The following is a 19,725-nucleotide window of genomic DNA, read 5'->3' as shown; positions in this document are numbered from 1 at the left end:
GGAGTAGATGTAACTACTGATTCTATCCCCATAACCTTCAAAGAAGCTACTGTGTGTTTATGATCTGTACAATGTGTGATCAATACAGTCTCTTCCTTCTTACTGTTAATGTTACTGCGATGCTCTATGAACCTTGTCTTAAGCATGCGGCTCGTCTTTCCCACATAAAGCAACCCACAGGGACACTTAATGACGTAAATGATGTTCGTGGAAACACACGTAATTCTACTATGAATTTTGTATTTTTAGCCACTCCGTGGGTGACAAAAAGTATCTCCTGTAGTGAGGCTATTGCAGACCGAGCATCCAAAGCACTTATAACATCCTGATTTTTGTACACTAAGAAAATGTGGTGCTGCAAGATATTTATCATCACTTGCTCTGATGAGCATGTCTTTAAGATTTTGACCTCTCTGATACGCAAATCGTGGGGGCTCACTACATAAAGGGCCTATTAGGGCATCAGCTTGAAGAACCCTCCAATGTTTACAAATACTGTTTTTAATTTGTTTACTAGCTGTAGTATACTTGCTGACTATATTGATCCTTTCTGTTCCTGTATCACGTTTCACCGCTTGAACCTCCTTGCTTAGCGCTTTGTCAATATCAGATGGTTTGTGCCCTCGTGAGACAAACCTCTGTTTGATATCTGTTAGGGTCTCTTTTAATTTTTCAGGCCTACTGACAATCTTAGTAGCCTTTATTTTCTCAGAGAACGGCAACATTGCCTTAAAAGGTTGTGGATGGAAGCTTGATGCGTGAAGTGTTGCATTACGATCTGTAGGTTTTCGATAGAGGTCTGTGTTAAGACTGTGCCCATCATAAGTGATGAGTACATCTAAAAATGATATCTGGGTGGGACTCCAGTTGTTGGTGAACCGAACTGGGGTGGGGAGCCTATCTAAGTATGTAAAAAAATCTATGAGCTGTTCATCCGTTCCATCCCAGATAAAAAACAGATCATCTATATAACGACAGTAAAAGATCATTTTGTCAGAGTAAACGGTGTTATAAATGCCACATTTTCTGAGTGTACAAAAATCAGGATGTTATAAGTGCTTTGGATGCTCGGTCTGCAATAGCCTCACTACAGGAGATGCTTTTTGTCACCCACGGAGTGGCCAAAAATACAAAATTCATAGTAGAATTACGTGTTTCCACGAACATCATTTACGTCATTAAGTGTCCCTGTGGGTTGCTTTATGTGGGAAAGCCGAGCCGCGTGCTTAAGACAAGGTTCATAGAGCATCGCAGTAACATTAACAGTAAGAAGGAAGAGACTGCATTGATCACACATTGTACAGATCATAAACACACAGTAGCTTCATTGAAGGTTATGGGGATAGAATCAGTAGTTACATCTACTCCAGGTTCAGAGAGGGACATAGCATTACTTCAGAGAGAAGCCTTCTGGACGTACACACTTGATACAGTCTCCCCTAGGGGACTTACTGACTATTTGTCCCTTAATTGCTTCCTGAATAGTCTCTAATATGTTTGATCTTATGTGAATTTCTCTTCCACAGTATATTCTCACTCTTGCTGCTGCTGCTGTTCTTGAACAACCAAAAATCATGAAAGAAATGATCCATATTTTAAATCTTGTATTTTAGGGTATAGTGGCACTTTATTGGTGTATTCACATTGAATAAACTCTCTCCTCTCCTCATTATTCCACCCAGATCTGATGTTCTATCCGCGAGCTAGAATAAGCTCTCTTCCCCCTGGTATTAAAGCCTCACAGAAATGTGGATGCACTGTGCATGTGTGAAAAAACGGCATCACCAGCCGACCCCAGTTTGGTTCACCAACAACTGGAGTCCCACCCAGATATCATTTTTAGATGTACTCATCACTTATGATGGGCACAGTCTTAACACAGACCTCTATCGAAAACCTACAGATCGTAATGCAACACTTCACGCATCAAGCTTCCATCCAGAACCTTTTAAGGCAATGTTGCAGTTCTCTCAGAAAATAAGGGCTACTAAGATTGTCAGTAGGCCTGAAAAATTAAAAGAGACCCTAACAGATATCAAACAGAGGTTTGTCTCACGAGGGCACAAACCACCTGACTGCTGCGGCCAAGTTTATTCGAGCATTTGCCCGTTCTTGGCCGCAGCAGTAGCCTGGCGCGCGCCCGAGAGTGACGGGCGCGCACCGAAGCAGCGGAAGAGCGCCCTCCGATCGGGGCGCTCTCCCTACCGCTGCCGGGTCCGCCGGGTCCCCCGGAACCCCCTGCCGCTGTCCCGCGATCGCGGGACACCAGGGCTCCCTCGGGGAGCCCCTGGACGCGCGTGCAGGGGGCGCACGCTCCCGAAGACGCGTGACCGCGCATCTATGACGCGCGGCACGCCGAGGGGCGGCCACTAGCAAGCCGGGAAATCTCCCGGCTTGCGGTACCGGCCACACTCGAATAAAGTGTGTCGGTACTGTGATATTGACAAAGCGCTAAGCAAGGAGGTTCAAGCGGTGAAACGTGATACAGGAACAGAAAGGATCAACATAGTCAGCAAGTATACTACAGCTAGTAAACAAATTAAAAACAGTATTTGTAGACATTGGAGGGTTCTTCAAACTGATGCCCTAATAGTCCCTTTATGTAGTGAGCCCCCACGATTTGCGTATCAGAGAGGTCAAAATCTTAAAGACATGCTCATCAGAGCAAGTGACGATAAATATCTTGCAGCACCACATTTTCTGAGTGTACAAAAATCAGGATGTTATAAGTGCTTTGGATGCTCGGTCTGCAATAGCCTCACTACAGGAGATACTTTTTGTCACCCACGGAGTGGCCAAAAAGACAAAATTCACAGTAGAATTACGTGTGTTTCCACGAACATCATTTACGTCATTAAGTGTCCCTGTGGGTTGCTTTATGTGGGAAAGACGAGCCGCATGCTTAAGACAAGGTTCATAGAGCATCGCAGTAACATTAACAGTAAGAAGGAAGAGACTGCATTGATCACACATTGTACAGATCATAAACACACAGTAGCTTCTTTGAAGGTTATGGGGATAGAATCAGTAGTTACAGCTACTCCAGGTTCAGAGAGGGACATAGCATTACTTCAGAGAGAAGCCTTCTGGACGTACACACTTGATACAGTCTGCCCTATGGGACTTACTGACTATTTGTCCCTTAATTGCTTCCTCAATAGTCTCTAATATGTTTGATCTTATGTGAATTTCTCTCCCACAGTGTATACTCACTCTTGCTGCTGCTGCTGCTGTTCTTAAACAACCAAAAATCATGAAAGAAATGATCCATATTTTAAATCTTTTATTTTAGGGTATAGTGGCACTTTATTGGTGTATTCACATTGAATTAACTCTCTCCTCTCTTCATTATTCCACCCAGATCTGATGTTCTATCCACGAGCTAGATTAAGCTCTCTTCCCCCTGGTATTAAAGCCTCACAGAAAAGCGGATGCACAGCGCATGTGTGAAAAAAAAGCATCACCAGCTAAGTCTAAGGCCCCGGTCACGGCGCTGTAATGCGCGCCCGCGCTTTTGGCGGCGCGTTCAGCCGATTCCCCGGTCTGCAGCTCACTGCAGGAGCAGAGACCGGGGGGGGGCGTGGCGGAGGAGTGATGGGGGCGCGGCCATGACGTCACCCGGCAGGTTCGCCCTCATTGGCTGACCCGCCGGGGGGCGTGCCTAATCGCTCGACGCGAGTTCCTGCTCTCAATTCTATTGAGAGCAGGAGTAGCTCTCGCGCGAGCGCTGCGGCCCCCCTCGCAGCGGGCCCGGCGTCATTGTGGGGAGGGCTCTCGTGAGTGGCGGACGCTGTAGTAGGCAGCGGGGGCAAGGCCTAAGGAGATAGAGAAGATCTATGCCTGTCACTGATGACATCACCGAAACCCCGAAATATCGCGAGACTGCGGGACGACGGAGGGACAACATCCAGAGGAGGAGCAGAGGGAGCACGTCAACAAGACCTTATGCCTGTTCAGGCAGCCGGATCGCACCACGCAGAGGGACCTGTTGATGACGTCAACGCGTTGGAACCATTTGATGACGTCAGCGCGACCGGGCCGGAGCACACACCGCATGGAGGATCAAGATGCTGACAATCATGTGACTACTGGGGGGTAATTGGTGGTGTTTTAAGTGTTTTCACCTGGGTGTTTATGGCTATTTATACTGGACATTTTTGTAGTCTCTGCAAGCCAGTCACTTGATAAAGTCCCCTAGGAGGGATGAAACGTTGTGTTTTTGTGCTGAATAAATTTTTCTAAAGAAATCTGAAGTTGCCCTGGATCTTTGTACTCTCTCTAATGCTGGATGTTCCAGGCAGATATCCCCGAACCAGGAGCAAGTATCTTATTTGTTTATTGTGGTGTGCAGCTTCTCTTGTGATATTGTCAGTATATAACAGGCACATAAGTAGTGATCACAGTCAGAATAGACGGCCGTCCGGGATTCTCAGCGTTCACCCCCCGCTCACGTCCACGGCTCTCTCAGCGTCTCTCCACCCGATCTCACTTGCGATTGGCTGGCCTCCGCTCCTCCAGGCTGGAAGCAGCAGCGCTGGGATCATCAATTCTGCACAGCTGCGGTCTTGGGGCACTCTATGTCAGCGGTGCGCAAACGGGGGTCGCAACCCCCAGAGGGGGCGCGAGACTGCCTGCGGGGGGGCGCGCAGTTTACAGAGGCCCCACGCGCTTCCCGGTGGCACTTAAATTAAGTGCCAGGGGAGCTGCAGGGCCTCTGTAAACCTAACTTACCTTGGCTCCACACGCATCGCCATGGCAACGCGGCGTCAAATAACGCGGCGTCAAATGACGCCACGAGGTCATGTGATGTCACGTTGCTATGGCAACGTGACATCATGACGCCGGAGATGAGTTAAGTGGAGGTAAGTGGGGGTGAAGTTTGCGCCCCCCTGCACTACGCGTTTCACTAGATCACCCAGTTTCATCAGGAGTGCTCTCAAGGTGTTCTATCTTACTTTAAATACTGTTCTATATGCTGTGATTGGTTCAGATTTTATTTGCAACAAAGTATGATAATACTTAAAGTGCTATCTTTACTAGATACATAACAACACAATGTGTATGAATAAATACATCATAATAACACACAACATCGAATGCAATTCCTCAGTATCAATGCATATACAGAGGATCCAAAAAGTTTTATTGAACATAATAAAAAATATTATAAAATCTACTTCAAAAAATAAATAATAAAAAATGCGCATACTAAACTAGAACTGAGATGTAAACTGAAATAAATGAGAGACAAATATTAGTTCAAAGGTAAATCAAATAACACGGTGCAATCAAAATAGGGACCGGGGAAAAGACAAATGGACGGGTTAATTAAGGCAGAGGTGTGGATTCTAGGACTGACATGATCATAACAATGCACTCAGATCTATGTCTATATTTAATTCAAATGGGATTAGTGTTCCCAATTGATGAGTCCAGAATGTTTCCCCCGTTTTATACACTGACACCATGTGAGTGGGATTTTTTTTTTATATACCTTCTGCTAAATTATATAGAAGAAAAGAACTGAAAGCACAGCAAAAAGGTGGGAAAAATAACAAAAAACTTTATTGAAACATAACCTAATTAAAAAGAGAAACCTCTAACGCGTTTCTCGCCAGGGGCGCATTATGTTTGATAGAGCGGCGAGAAACGCGTTAGAGGTTTCTCTTATTAATTAGGTTATGTTTCAATAAAGTTTTCTGTTATTTTTTCATTGGCCTCCAGTTTCCCACCTTTTTGCTGTGCTCTCAGTTTTTTCTTCTGTCCTGCTTGCTTACCTGTGGATGCACGCTGCTGTACTGCTTGCTTACCTGTGGATGCGCGCTGCTGTATTGCTTGCTTACCTGTGGATGCACGCTGCTGTATTGCTTGCTTACCTGTGGATGCATCCTGCTGTATAGCTTGCTTACCTGTGGATGCACGCTGCTGTATTGCTTGCTTACCTGTGGATGCGCGCTGCTGTATTGCTTGCTTACCTGTGGATGCACGCTGCTGTATTGCTTGCTTACCTGTGGATGCGTGCTGCTGTATTGCTTGCTTACCTGTGGATGCGCGCTGCTGTATTGCTTGCTTACCTGTGGATGCGCGCTGCTGTATTGCTTGCTTACCTGTGGATGCGCGCTGCTGTATTGCTTGCTTACCTGTGGATGCACGCTGCTGTATTGCTTGCTTACCTGTGGATGCGCGCTGCTGTATTGCTTGCTTACCTGTGGATGCACGCTGCTGTATTGCTTGCTTACCTGTGGATGCACGCTGCTGTATTGCTTGCTTACCTGTGGATGCACGCTGCTGTATTGCTTGCTTACCTGTGGATGCGCGCTGCTGTATTGCTTGCTTACCTGTGGATGCACGCTGCTGTATTGCTTGCTTACCTGTGGATGCACGCTGCTGTATTGCTTGCTTACCTGTGGATGCGCGCTGCTGTATTGCTTGCTTACCTGTGGATGCACGCTGCTGTATTGCTTGCTTACCTGAGGATGCACGCTGCTGTATTGCTTGCTTACCTGTGGATGCACGCTGCTGTATTGCTTGCTTACCTGTGGATGCACGCTGCTGTATTGCTTGCTTACCTGTGGATGCGCGCTGCTGTATTGCTTGCTTACCTGTGGATGCGCGCTGCTGTATTGCTTGCTTACCTGTGGATGCACGCTGCTGTATTGCTTGCTTCCCTGTGGATGCGTGCTGCTGTATTGCTTGCTTACCTGTGGATGCGTGCTGCTGTATTGCTTGCTTACCTGTGGATGCGCGCTGCTGTATTGCTTGCTTACCTGTGGATGCACGCTGCTGTATTGCTTGCTTCCCTGTGGATGCGTGCTGCTGTATTGCTTGCTTACCTGTGGATGCGCGCTGCTGTATTGCTTGCTTACCTGTGGATGCACGCTGCTGTATTGCTTGCTTACCTGTGGATGCGTGCTGCTGTATTGCTTGCTTACCTGTGGATGCGTGCTGCTGTATTGCTTGCTTACCTGTGGATGCGTGCTGCTGTATTGCTTGCTTACCTGTGGATGCGCGCTGCTGTTTTGCTTGCTTACCTGTGGATGCGCGCTGCTGTATTGCTTGCTTACCTGTGGATGCACGCTGCTGTATTTCTTGCTTACCTGTGGATGCGCGCTGCTGTATTGCTTGCTTACCTGTGGATGCACGCTGCTGTATTGCTTGCTTACCTGTGGATGCGCGCTGCTGTATTGCTTGCTTACCTGTGGATGCACGCTGCTGTATTGCTTGCTTACCTGTGGATGCGTGCTGCTGTATTGCTTGCTTACCTGTGGATGCGCGCTGCTGTATTGCTTGCTTACCTGTGGATGCACGCTGCTGTACTGCTTGCTTACCTGTCGATGCACGCTGCTGTATTGCTTGCTTACCTGTGGATGTACGCTGCTGTATTGCTTGCTTACCTGTGGATGCGCGCTGCAGTATTGCTTGCTTACCTGTGGATGCGCGCTGCTGTATTGCTTGCTTACCTGTGGATGCACGCTGCTGTATTGCTTGCTTACCTGTGGATGCACCCTGCTGTATAGCTTGCTTACCTGTGGATGCACGCTGCTGTATTGCTTGCTTACCTGTGGATGCGCGCTGCTGTATTGCTTGCTTACCTGTGGATGCGCGCTGCTGTATTGCTTGCTTACCTGTGGATGCGCGCTGCTGTATTGCTTGCTTACCTGTGGATGCGCGCTGCTGTATTGCTTGCTTACCTGTGGATGCACGTTGCTGTATTGCTTGCTTACCTGTGGATGCGCGCTGCTGTATTGCTTGCTTACCTGTGGATGCGCGCTGCTGTATTGCTTGCTTACCTGTGGATGCACGCTGCTGTATTGCTTGCTTACCTGTGGATGCTCGCTGCTGTATTGCTTGCTTACCTGTGGATGCGCGCTGCTGTTTTGCTTGCTTACCTGTGGATGCGCGCTGCTGTATTGCTTGCTTACCTGTGGATGCACGCTGCTGTATTGCTTGCTTACCTGTGGATGCGCGCTGCTGTATTGCTTGCTTACCTGTGGATGCACGCTGCTGTATTGCTTGCTTACCTGTGAATGCGCGCTGCTGTATTGCTTGCTTACCTGAGGATGCACGCTGCTGTATTGCTTGCTTACCTGTGGATGCACGCTGCTGTATTGCTTGCTTACCTGTGGATGCACGCTGCTGTATTGCTTGCTTACCTGTGGATGCGCGCTGCTGTATTGCTTGCTTACCTGTGGATGCACGCTGCTGTATTGCTTGCTTCCCTGTGGATGCACGCTGCTGTATTGCTTGCTTACCTGTGGATGCGCGCTGCTGTATTGCTTGCTTACCTGTGGATGCGTGCTGCTGTATTGCTTGCTTACCTGTGGATGCGTGCTGCTGTATTGCTTGCTTACCTGTGGATGCGTGCTGCTGTATTGCTTGCTTACCTGTGGATGCACGCTGCTGTATTGCTTGCTTACCTGTGGATGCACGCTGCTGTATTGCTTGCTTACCTGTGGATGCGTGCTGCTGTATTGCTTGCTTACCTGTGGATGCGCGCTGCTGTATTGCTTGCTTACCTGTGGATGCACGCTGCTGTATTGCTTGCTTACCTGTGGATGCGTGCTGCTGTATTGCTTGCTTACCTGTGGATGCGTGCTGCTGTATTGCTTGCTTACCTGTGGATGCGTGCTGCTGTATTGCTTGCTTACCTGTGGATGCGCGCTGCTGTTTTGCTTGCTTACCTGTGGATGCGCGCTGCTGTATTGCTTGCTTACCTGTGGATGCACGCTGCTGTATTTCTTGCTTACCTGTGGATGCGCGCTGCTGTATTGCTTGCTTACCTGTGGATGCACGCTGCTGTATTGCTTGCTTACCTGTGGATGCGCGCTGCTGTATTGCTTGCTTACCTGTGGATGCACGCTGCTGTATTGCTTGCTTACCTGTGGATGCGTGCTGCTGTATTGCTTGCTTACCTGTGGATGCGCGCTGCTGTATTGCTTGCTTACCTGTGGATGCGCGCTGCTGTACTGCTTGCTTATATTTAATTCAAATGGGATTAGTGTTCCCAATTGATGAGTCCAGAATGTTTCCCCCGTTTTATACACTGACACCATGTGAGTGGGATTTTTTTTTTATATACCTTCTGCTAAATTATATAGAAGAAAAGAACTGAAAGCACAGCAAAAAGGTGGGAAAAATAACAAAAAACTTTATTGAAACATAACCTAATTAAAAAGAGAAACCTCTAACGCGTTTCTCGCCAGGGGCGCATTATGTTTGATAGAGCGGCGAGAAACGCGTTAGAGGTTTCTCTTATTAATTAGGTTATGTTTCAATAAAGTTTTCTGTTATTTTTTCATTGGCCTCCAGTTTCCCACCTTTTTGCTGTGCTCTCAGTTTTTTCTTCTGTCCTGCTTGCTTACCTGTGGATGCACGCTGCTGTACTGCTTGCTTACCTGTGGATGCGAGCTGCTGTATTGCTTGCTTACCTGTGGATGCACGCTGCTGTATTGCTTGCTTACCTGTGGATGCGCGCTGCTGTATTGCTTGCTTACCTGTGGATACACGCTGCTGTATTGCTTGCTTACCTGTGGATGCGCGCTGCTGTATTGCTTGCTTACCTGTGGATACACGCTGCTGTATTGCTTGCTTACCTGTGGATGCGCGCTGCTGTATTGCTTGCTTACCTGTGGATGCGCGCTGCTGTATTGCTTGCTTACCTGTGGATGCGCCCTGCTGTATAGCTTGCTTACCTGTGGATGCACGCTGCTGTATTGCTTGCTTACCTGTGGATGCGCGCTGCTGTATTGCTTGCTTACCTGTGGATGCGCGCTGCTGTATTGCTTGCTTACCTGTGGATGCGCGCTGCTGTATTGCTTGCTTACCTGTGGATGCGCGCTGCTGTATTGCTTGCTTACCTGTGGATGCGCGCTGCTGTATTGCTTGCTTACCTGTGGATGCGCGCTGCTGTATTGCTTGCTTACCTGTGGATGCGCGCTGCTGTATTGCTTGCTTACCTGTGGATGCGCGCTGCTGTATTGCTTGCTTACCTGTGGATGCGCGCTGCTGTATTGCTTGCTTACCTGTGGATGCGCGCTGCTGTATTGCTTGCTTACCTGAGGATGCGCGCTGCTGTATTGCTTGCTTACCTGTGGATGCACGCTGCTGTATTGCTTGCTTACCTGTGGATGCACGCTGCTGTATTGCTTGCTTACCTGTGGATGCGCGCTGCTGTATTGCTTGCTTACCTGTGGATGCGTGCTGCTGTATTGCTTGCTTACCTGTGGATGCACGCTGCTGTATTGCTTGCTTACCTGTGGATGCACGCTGCTGTATTGCTTGCTTACCTGTGGATGCGTGCTGCTGTATTGCTTGCTTACCTGTGGATGCGCGCTGCTGTATTGCTTGCTTACCTGTGGATGCGCGCTGCTGTATTGCTTGCTTACCTGTGGATGCACGCTGCTGTATTGCTTGCTTACCTGTGGATGCGTGCTGCTGTATTGCTTGCTTACCTGTGGATGCGTGCTGCTGTATTGCTTGCTTACCTGTGGATGCGTGCTGCTGTATTGCTTGCTTACCTGTGGATGCGCGCTGCTGTTTTGCTTGCTTACCTGTGGATGCGCGCTGCTGTATTGCTTGCTTACCTGTGGATGCGCGCTGCTGTATTTCTTGCTTACCTGTGGATGCGCGCTGCTGTATTGCTTGCTTACCTGTGGATGCGCGCTGCTGTATTGCTTGCTTACCTGTGGATGCGCGCTGCTGTATTGCTTGCTTACCTGTGGATGCACGCTGCTGTATTGCTTGCTTACCTGTGGATGCACGCTGCTGTATTGCTTGCTTACCTGTGGATGCGTGCTGCTGTATTGCTTGCTTACCTGTGGATGCGCGCTGCTGTATTGCTTGCTTACCTGTGGATGCGCGCTGCTGTACTGCTTGCTTACCTGTCGATGCACGCTGCTGTATTGCTTGCTTACCTGTGGATGTACGCTGCTGTATTGCTTGCTTACCTGTGGATGCGCGCTGCTGTATTGCTTGCTTACCTGTGGATGCGCGCTGCTGTATTGCTTGCTTACCTGTGGATGCACGCTGCTGTATTGCTTGCTTACCTGTGGATGCTCCCTGCTGTATAGCTTGCTTACCTGTGGATGCACGCTGCTGTATTGCTTGCTTACCTGTGGATGCGCGCTGCTGTATTGCTTGCTTACCTGTGGATGCGCGCTGCTGTATTGCTTGCTTACCTGTGGATGCGCGCTGCTGTATTGCTTGCTTACCTGTGGATGCGCGCTGCTGTATTGCTTGCTTACCTGTGGATGCACGCTGCTGTATTGCTTGCTTACCTGTGGATGCGCGCTTCTGTATTGCTTGCTTACCTGTGGATGCACGCTGCTGTATTGCTTGCTTACCTGTGGATGCACGCTGCTGTATTGCTTGCTTACCTGTGGATGCACGCTGCTGTATTGCTTGCTTACCTGTGGATGCGCGCTGCTGTATTGCTTGCTTACCTGTGGATGCACGCTGCTGTATTGCTTGCTTACCTGTGGATGCGCGCTGCTGTATTGCTTGCTTACCTGAGGATGCGCGCTGCTGTATTGCTTGCTTACCTGTGGATGCGCGCTGCTGTATTGCTTGCTTACCTGTGGATGCGCGCTGCTGTATTGCTTGCTTACCTGTGGATGCGCCCTGCTGTATAGCTTGCTTACCTGTGGATGCACGCTGCTGTATTGCTTGCTTACCTGTGGATGCGCGCTGCTGTATTGCTTGCTTACCTGTGGATGCGCGCTGCTGTATTGCTTGCTTACCTGTGGATGCGCGCTGCTGTATTGCTTGCTTACCTGTGGATGCGCGCTGCTGTATTGCTTGCTTACCTGTGGATGCGCGCTGCTGTATTGCTTGCTTACCTGTGGATGCGCGCTGCTGTATTGCTTGCTTACCTGTGGATGCGCGCTGCTGTATTGCTTGCTTACCTGTGGATGCGCGCTGCTGTATTGCTTGCTTACCTGTGGATGCGCGCTGCTGTATTGCTTGCTTACCTGTGGATGCGCGCTGCTGTATTGCTTGCTTACCTGAGGATGCGCGCTGCTGTATTGCTTGCTTACCTGTGGATGCACGCTGCTGTATTGCTTGCTTACCTGTGGATGCACGCTGCTGTATTGCTTGCTTACCTGTGGATGCGCGCTGCTGTATTGCTTGCTTACCTGTGGATGCGTGCTGCTGTATTGCTTGCTTACCTGTGGATGCACGCTGCTGTATTGCTTGCTTACCTGTGGATGCACGCTGCTGTATTGCTTGCTTACCTGTGGATGCGTGCTGCTGTATTGCTTGCTTACCTGTGGATGCGCGCTGCTGTATTGCTTGCTTACCTGTGGATGCGCGCTGCTGTATTGCTTGCTTACCTGTGGATGCACGCTGCTGTATTGCTTGCTTACCTGTGGATGCGTGCTGCTGTATTGCTTGCTTACCTGTGGATGCGTGCTGCTGTATTGCTTGCTTACCTGTGGATGCGTGCTGCTGTATTGCTTGCTTACCTGTGGATGCGCGCTGCTGTTTTGCTTGCTTACCTGTGGATGCGCGCTGCTGTATTGCTTGCTTACCTGTGGATGCGCGCTGCTGTATTTCTTGCTTACCTGTGGATGCGCGCTGCTGTATTGCTTGCTTACCTGTGGATGCGCGCTGCTGTATTGCTTGCTTACCTGTGGATGCGCGCTGCTGTATTGCTTGCTTACCTGTGGATGCACGCTGCTGTATTGCTTGCTTACCTGTGGATGCACGCTGCTGTATTGCTTGCTTACCTGTGGATGCGTGCTGCTGTATTGCTTGCTTACCTGTGGATGCGCGCTGCTGTATTGCTTGCTTACCTGTGGATGCGCGCTGCTGTACTGCTTGCTTACCTGTCGATGCACGCTGCTGTATTGCTTGCTTACCTGTGGATGTACGCTGCTGTATTGCTTGCTTACCTGTGGATGCGCGCTGCTGTATTGCTTGCTTACCTGTGGATGCGCGCTGCTGTATTGCTTGCTTACCTGTGGATGCACGCTGCTGTATTGCTTGCTTACCTGTGGATGCTCCCTGCTGTATAGCTTGCTTACCTGTGGATGCACGCTGCTGTATTGCTTGCTTACCTGTGGATGCGCGCTGCTGTATTGCTTGCTTACCTGTGGATGCGCGCTGCTGTATTGCTTGCTTACCTGTGGATGCGCGCTGCTGTATTGCTTGCTTACCTGTGGATGCGCGCTGCTGTATTGCTTGCTTACCTGTGGATGCACGCTGCTGTATTGCTTGCTTACCTGTGGATGCGCGCTTCTGTATTGCTTGCTTACCTGTGGATGCACGCTGCTGTATTGCTTGCTTACCTGTGGATGCACGCTGCTGTATTGCTTGCTTACCTGTGGATGCACGCTGCTGTATTGCTTGCTTACCTGTGGATGCGCGCTGCTGTATTGCTTGCTTACCTGTGGATGCACGCTGCTGTATTGCTTGCTTACCTGTGGATGCGCGCTGCTGTATTGCTTGCTTACCTGAGGATGCGCGCTGCTGTATTGCTTGCTTACCTGTGGATGCACGCTGCTGTATTGCTTGCTTACCTGTGGATGCACGCTGCTGTATTGCTTGCTTACCTGTGGATGCACGCTGCTGTATTGCTTGCTTACCTGTGGATGCGTGCTGCTGTATTGCTTGCTTACCTGTGGATGCGTGCTGCTGTATTGCTTGCTTACCTGTGGATGCGTGCTGCTGTATTGCTTGCTTACCTGTGGATGCGCGCTGCTGTTTTGCTTGCTTACCTGTGGATGCGCGCTGCTGTATTGCTTGCTTACCTGTGGATGCACGCTGCGGTATTTCTTGCTTTCCTGTGGATGCGCGCTGCTGTATTGCTTGCTTACCTGTGGATGCACGCTGCTGTATTGCTTGCTTACCTGTGGATGCGCGCTGCTGTATTGCTTGCTTACCTGTGGATGCACGCTGCTGTATTGCTTGCTTACCTGTGGATGCGTGCTGCTGTATTGCTTGCTTACCTGTGGATGCGCGCTGCTGTATTGCTTGCTTACCTGTGGATGCACGCTGCTGTACTGCTTGCTTACCTGTGGATGTACGCTGCTGTATTGCTTGCTTACCTGTGGATGCGCGCTGCTGTATTGCTTGCTTACCTGTGGATGCGCGCTGCTGTATTGCTTGCTTACCTGTGGATGCGCGCTGCTGTATTGCTTGCTTACCTGTGGATGCGAGCTGCTGTATTGCTTGCTTACCTGTGGATGCACGCTGCTGTACTGCTTGCTTACCTGTGGATGCGCGCTGCTGTATTGCTTGCTTACCTGTGGATGCGCGCTGCTGTATTGCTTGCTTACCTGTGGATGCGTGCTGCTGTATTGCTTGCTTACCTGTGGATGCGTGCTGCTGTATTGCTTGCTTACCTGTGGATGCGCGCTGCTGTATTGCTTGCTTACCTGTGGATGCTCGCTGCTTTATTGCTTGCTTACCTGTGGATGCACGCTGCTGTATTGCTTGCTTACCTGTGGATGCACGCTGCTGTATTGCTTGCTTACCTGTGGATGCGTGCTGCTGTATTGCTTGCTTACCTGTGGATGCGCGCTGCTGTATTGCTTGCTTACCTGTGGATGCGCGCTGCTGTATTGCTTGCTTACCTGTGGATGCGGGCTGCTGTATTGCTTGCTTACCTGTGGATGCACGCTGCTGTATTGCTTGCTTACCTGTGGATGCGTGCTGCTGTATTGCTTGCTTACCTGTGGATGCGCGCTGCTGTATTGCTTGCTTACCTGTGGATGCTCGCTGCTGTATTGCTTGCTTACCTGTGGATGCACGCTGCTGTATTGCTTGCTTACCTGTGGATGCGCGCTGCTGTTTTGCTTGCTTACCTGTGGATGCGCGCTGCTGTATTGCTTGCTTACCTGTGGATGCACGCTGCGGTATTTCTTGCTTACCTGTGGATGCGCGCTGCTGTATTGCTTGCTTACCTGTGGATGCACGCTGCTGTATTGCTTGCTTACCTGTGGATGCGCGCTGCTGTATTGCTTGCTTACCTGTGGATGCGCGCTGCTGTATTGCTTGCTTACCTGTGGATGCGTGCTGCTGTATTGCTTGCTTACCTGTGGATGCGCGCTGCTGTATTTCTTGCTTACCTGTGGATGCGCGCTGCTGTACTGCTTGCTTACCTGTGGATGCTCGCTGCTGTATTGCTTGCTTACCTGTGGATGCACGCTGCTGTATTGCTTGCTTACCTGTGGATGCACGCTGCTGTATTGCTTGCTTACCTGTGGATGCGCGCTGCTGTATTGCTTGCTTACCTGTGGATGCGGGCTGCTGTATTGCTTGCTTACCTGTGGATGCACGCTGCTGTATTGCTTGCTTACCTGTGGATGCACGCTGCTGTATTGCTTGCTTACCTGTGGATGCACGCTGCTGTATTGCTTGCTTACCTGTGGATGCACGCTGCTGTATTGCTTGCTTACCTGTGGATGCGTGCTGCTGTATTGCTTGCTTACCTGCGGATGCGCGCTGCTGTATTGCTTGCTTACCTGCGGATGCGCGCTGCTGTCTTGCTTGCTTACCTGTGGATGCACGCTGCTGTCTTGCTTGCTTACCTGTGGATGCACGCTGCTGTATTTCTTGCTTACCTGTGGATGCCCGCTGCTGTATTGCTTGCTTACCTGTGGATGCATGCTGCTGTATTGCTTGCTTACCTGTGGATGCGCGCTGCTGTATTGCTTGCTTACCTGTGGATGCGTGCTGCTGTATTGCTTGCTTACCTGTGGATGCACGCTGCTGTATTGCTTGCTTACCTGTGGATGCACGCTGCTGTATTGCTTGCTTACCTGTGGATGCACGCTGCTGTATTGCTTGCTTACCTGTGGATGCACGCTGCTGTATTGCTTGCTTACCTGTGGATGCACACTGCTGTATTGCTTGCTTACCTGTGGATGCGTGCTGCTGTATTGCTTGCTTATCTGTGGATGCGTGCTGCTGTATTGCTTGCTTACCTGTGGATGCACGCTGCTGTATTGCTTGCTTACCTGTGGATGCGTGCTGCTGTATTGCTTGCTTACCTGTGGATGCGTGCTGCTGTATTGCTTGCTTACCTGTGGATGCGTGCTGCTGTATTGCTTGCTTACCTGTGGATGCGTGCTGCTGTATTGCTTGCTTACCTGTGGATGCGTGCTGCTGTATTGCTTGCTTACCTGTGGATGCGTGCTGCTGTATTGCTTGCTTACCTGTGGATGCACGCTGCTGTATTGCTTGCTTACCTGTGGATGCGCACTGCTGTATTGCTTGCTTACCTGTGGATGCGCGCTGCTGTATTGCTTGCTTACCTGTGGATGCACGCTTGCTTACCTGTGGATGCACGCTACTGTATTGCTTGCTTACCTGTGGATGCACGCTGCTGTATTGCTTGCTTACCTGTGGATGCGCACTGCTGTATTGCTTGCTTACCTGTGGATGCGCGCTGCTGTATTGCTTGCTTACCTGTGGATGCACGCTTGCTTACCTGTGGATGCACGCTACTGTATTGCTTGCTTACCTGTGGATGCACGCTACTGTATTGCTTGCTTACCTGTGGATGCACGCTTGCTTACCTGTGGATGTACGCTGCTGTATTGCTTGCTTACCTTTGGATGCGCGCTGCTGTATTGCTTGCTTACCTGTGGATGCGCGCTGCTGTATTGCTTACTTACCTGTGGATGCGTGCTGCTGTATTGCTTGCTTACCTGTGGATGCGTGCTGCTGTATTGCTTGCTTACCTGTGGATGCACGCTGCTGTATTGCTTGCTTACCTGTGGATGCGTGCTGCTGTATTGCTTGCTTACCTGTGGATGCGTGCTGCTGTATTGCTTGCTTACCTGTGGATGCGTGCTGCTGTATTGCTTGCTTACCTGTGGATGCGTGCTGCTGTATTGCTTGCTTACCTGTGGATGCGTGCTGCTGTATTGCTTGCTTACCTGTGGATGCGTGCTGCTGTATTGCTTGCTTACCTGTGGATGCACGCTGCTGTATTGCTTGCTTACCTGTGGATGCGCACTGCTGTATTGCTTGCTTACCTGTGGATGCGCGCTGCTGTATTGCTTGCTTACCTGTGGATGCACGCTTGCTTACCTGTGGATGCACGCTACTGTATTGCTTGCTTACCTGTGGATGCACGCTGCTGTATTGCTTGCTTACCTGTGGATGCGCACTGCTGTATTGCTTGCTTACCTGTGGATGCGCGCTGCTGTATTGCTTGCTTACCTGTGGATGCACGCTTGCTTACCTGTGGATGCACGCTACTGTATTGCTTGCTTACCTGTGGATGCACGCTACTGTATTGCTTGCTTACCTGTGGATGCACGCTTGCTTACCTGTGGATGTACGCTGCTGTATTGCTTGCTTACCTGTGGATGCGCGCTGCTGTATTGCTTGCTTACCTGTGGAAGCGCGCTGCTGTATTGCTTGCTTACCTGTGGATGCACGCTGCTGTATTGCTTGCTTACCTGTGGATGCACCCTGCTGTATAGCTTGCTTACCTGTGGATGCACGCTGCTGTATTGCTTGCTTACCTGTGGATGCGCGCTGCTGTATTGCTTGCTTACCTGTGGATGCGCGCTGCTGTATTGCTTGCTTACCTGTGGATGCGCGCTGCTGTATTGCTTGCTTACCTGTGGATGCGCGCTGCTGTATTGCTTGCTTACCTGTGGATGCACGCTGCTGTATTGCTTGCTTACCTGTGGATGCGCGCTGCTGTATTGCTTGCTTACCTGTGGATGCACGCTGCTGTATTGCTTGCTTACCTGTGGATGCACGCTGCTGTATTGCTTGCTTACCTGTGGATGCACGCTGCTGTATTGCTTGCTTACCTGTGGATGCGCGCTGCTTTATTGCTTGCTTACCTGTGGATGCACGCTGCTGTATTGCTTGCTTACCTGTGGATGCGCGCTGCTGTATTGCTTGCTTACCTGAGGATGCACGCTGCTGTATTGCTTGCTTACCTGTGGATGCACGCTGCTGTATTGCTTGCTTACCTGTGGATGCACGCTGCTGTATTGCTTGCTTACCTGTGGATGCGCGCTGCTGTATTGCTTGCTTACCTGTGGATGCGCGCTGCTGTATTGCTTGCTTACCTGTGGATGCACGCTGCTGTATTGCTTGCTTCCCTGTGGATGCGTGCTGCTGTATTGCTTGCTTACCTGTGGATGCGTGCTGCTGTATTGCTTGCTTACCTGTGGATGCACGCTGCTGTATTGCTTGCTTACCTGTGGATGCACGCTGCTGTATTGCTTGCTTACCTGTGGATGCGTGCTGCTGTATTGCTTGCTTACCTGTGGATGCGCTCTGCTGTATTGCTTGCTTACCTGTGGATGCACGCTGCTGTATTGCTTGCTTACCTGTGGATGCGTGCTGCTGTATTGCTTGCTTACCTGTGGATGCGCGCTGCTGTTTTGCTTGCTTACCTGTGGATGCGCGCTGCTGTATTTCTTGCTTACCTGTGGATGCGCGCTGCTGTATTGCTTGCTTACCTGTGGATGCACGCTGCTGTATTGCTTGCTTACCTGTGGATGCGCGCTGCTGTATTGCTTGCTTACCTGTGGATGCACGCTGCTGTATTGCTTGCTTACCTGTGGATGCGCGCTGCTGTATTGCTTGCTTACCTGTGGATGCGCGCTGCTGTATTGCTTGCTTACCTGTGGATGCACGCTGCTGTACTGCTTGCTTACCTGTGGATGCGCGCTGCTGTATTGCTTGCTTACCTGTGGATGCGCGCTGCTGTATTGCTTGCTTACCTGTGGATGCGCGCTGCTGTATTGCTTGCTTACCTGTGGATGCGAGCTGCTGTATTGCTTGCTTACCTGTGGATGCACGCTGCTGTACTGCTTGCTTACCTGTGGATGCGCGCTGCTGTATTGCTTGCTTACCTGTGGATGCGCGCTGCTGTATTGCTTGCTTACCTGTTGATGCGTGCTGCTGTATTGCTTGCTTACCTGTGGATGCGTGCTGCTGTATTGCTTGCTTACCTGTGGATGCGCGCTGCTGTATTGCTTGCTTACCTGTGGATGCTCGCTGCTTTATTGCTTGCTTACCTGTGGATGCACGCTGCTGTATTGCTTGCTTACCTGTGGATGCGTGCTGCTGTATTGCTTGCTTACCTGTGGATGCGCGCTGCTGTATTGCTTGCTTACCTGTGGATGCACGCTGCTGTATTGCTTGCTTACCTGTGGATGCGTGCTGCTGTATTGCTTGCTTACCTGTGGATGCGCGCTGCTGTATTGCTTGCTTACCTGTGGATGCGCGCTGCTGTACTGCTTGCTTACCTGTCGATGCACGCTGCTGTATTGCTTGCTTACCTGTGGATGCACGCTGCTGTATTGCTTGCTTACCTGTGGATGCGCGCTGCTGTATTGCTTGCTTACCTGTGGATGCGCGCTGCTGTATTGCTTGCTTACCTGTGGATGCGCGCTGCTGTTTTGCTTGCTTACCTGTTGATGCGTGCTGCTGTATTGCTTGCTTACCTGTGGATGCGTGCTGCTGTATTGCTTGCTTACCTGTGGATGCGCGCTGCTGTATTGCTTGCTTACCTGTGGATGCTCGCTGCTTTATTGCTTGCTTACCTGTGGATGCACGCTGCTGTATTGCTTGCTTACCTGTGGATGCACGCTACTGTATTGCTTGCTTACCTGTGGATGCGTGCTGCTGTATTGCTTGCTTACCTGTGGATGCACGCTGCTGTATTGCTTGCTTACCTGTGGATGCACGCTGCTGTATTGCTTGCTTACCTGTGGATGCGTGCTGCTGTATTGCTTGCTTACC

Source organism: Ascaphus truei, chromosome 17 (genome assembly GCF_040206685.1).
Source record: "Ascaphus truei isolate aAscTru1 chromosome 17, aAscTru1.hap1, whole genome shotgun sequence".
Taxonomy (NCBI): domain Eukaryota; kingdom Metazoa; phylum Chordata; class Amphibia; order Anura; family Ascaphidae; genus Ascaphus; species Ascaphus truei.
The sequence above is the reverse complement of the archived record's forward strand: the minus strand, read 5'-3'. Positions refer to the sequence as shown.